Source organism: Callithrix jacchus, chromosome 14 (assembly GCF_049354715.1).
Source record: "Callithrix jacchus isolate 240 chromosome 14, calJac240_pri, whole genome shotgun sequence".
NCBI lineage: Eukaryota > Metazoa > Chordata > Mammalia > Primates > Cebidae > Callithrix > Callithrix jacchus.
Window position 1 is genome coordinate 10,350,527 of NC_133515.1, and position 1,837 is coordinate 10,352,363.

Below are 1,837 nucleotides of genomic sequence, written 5' to 3' on the forward strand. Positions count from 1 at the left end.
CACTTGAGGTCAGGAGTTTGAGACCAGCCTGGCCAACATGGCAAAAGCCCGTCTCTACTAAAAATACAAAAATTAGCCAGGTGTGGTGATGTACAACTGTCATCCCAGCTACTCTGCAGGCTGAGGCAGGAGAATTGCTTGAACCCGGGAGGCAGAGGTTTCAGTGGGCTGAGATCGAACCACCGTACTACAGCTTGGGCAACAGAATGAGACTCAATTTCAATTAAAAAAAAAAGATGCGGTCCTGTTAATTTTCTTAAGGGGGGCTGGGCGTGGTGGCTCACGCCCGTAATCCAAGCACTTTGGAGGCGAAGGCGGAGGGATCACCTGAGGTCGGGAGTTCAAGACCAGCCTGGCCAACATGGTGAAACCCTGTCTCTACTAAAACTACAAAAATTAGCCAGCGTGGTAGCAGGAACCTTGATCCCATCTACTTGGGAGGCTGGGAGGTTGAGGCAGAAGAGTCGCTTGAACCCAGGAGGCAGAGGTTGCAGTGAGTCAAGACATGCCATTGCACTCCAACCTGGGCAACAAGAGTGAAACTTCATCTAAAAAAAAAGGGGAATTTGCTTTGTGCAGAAGGGTGCTGATGAAAGCTCTAAGGTTCAAGAAAGCATGGTGGCCAAAAAAGGGGAGTGAAAATCTGAGTGAATATTGACTTCACATAGTAATGCAAAGAATGTCTTGTTTGGGACATAAAAACAAGATACAACTAAAAATCAGGACAAAAGAGCACACAAGCTGAAGGGGAATTAACTGGAGTTCAAGCATTCTTAGACCTTTACAACGTATTCAAGAGGTTGGCAAACTTATACATTTCAAAAATATTTTAGTCAAGGTAACAGTAAAAGAAAAAAATTTGAGTATATAACTTTAAAGGAATGGGAGAAAAACCTCAGTTAATTCAAAAGAAGACCCAGATGGAAGAATAAAAAGAAATAGAAAAGCAGGTCTTAGAAAGTCCAAAATAAGATTTTAGAATGAAATCTAAAACAGTAATCACAATAAACATAAATAGATAACACTCTTAATAGTCTTACCATATGATCCGGCAGTCATGCTCCTAGGTATTTACCCAACTGACTTGAAAACTTATGTTCACAAACCTGCACGCAAATATTTAAGCATCTTTATTCATTATCACTTGAAACTGGAAACAACCAAAATGCTCATCAATAGATGAATGAATGTATAAACAAGCTGTGGTGTATCAACACAATGGTATGTTTTTCAGCAACAAAAGGAAACTTGCTATCAAGCCACACACAAAAAAACCATGGATGCTAAGTGAAATGAGCCAGTCTGAAAGGGGATGTGGCCATTTATCCCCCATCCTCATGATGAAACTTGACCTCAATGTTGGAGGTGGAGCCTGATAGGAGGAATCTGGGTCAGGGGAGTGGATCCCTCATGGGTAGATAAAAATCCTCTGATATAGGCTGATCTGTGTCCCCACCCAGATCCCATGATGCTCAGTTGTAATCCCCAGTGCTGGAGGTGGGGACTGGGAGGAGGTGATTGTATCATGAGAGTGGATTTCTCATGAATGGTTTAGAACTATCCCCTTTGGTACTGTCCTCACAATTGTGAATGATTCTTGTAAGATCTAACTGTTTAAAAGTGCATAGTGACTCCCCCTTCACTCTCTTGCTCCTGCTCCCACCATATGAGGCACTCCACTCCCCCTTTGCCTTCTGCCATGATGAGAAGCTTCCTAAGGCCTCCCCAGAAGCAGACACCAGCATCGTGCCTCCTGTACAGCCTGAAAAACCGAACCATGAGCCAATTAAACCTCTTTTCTTTATAAATTACCTAGTCTCAGGTACTTCTCTACAGC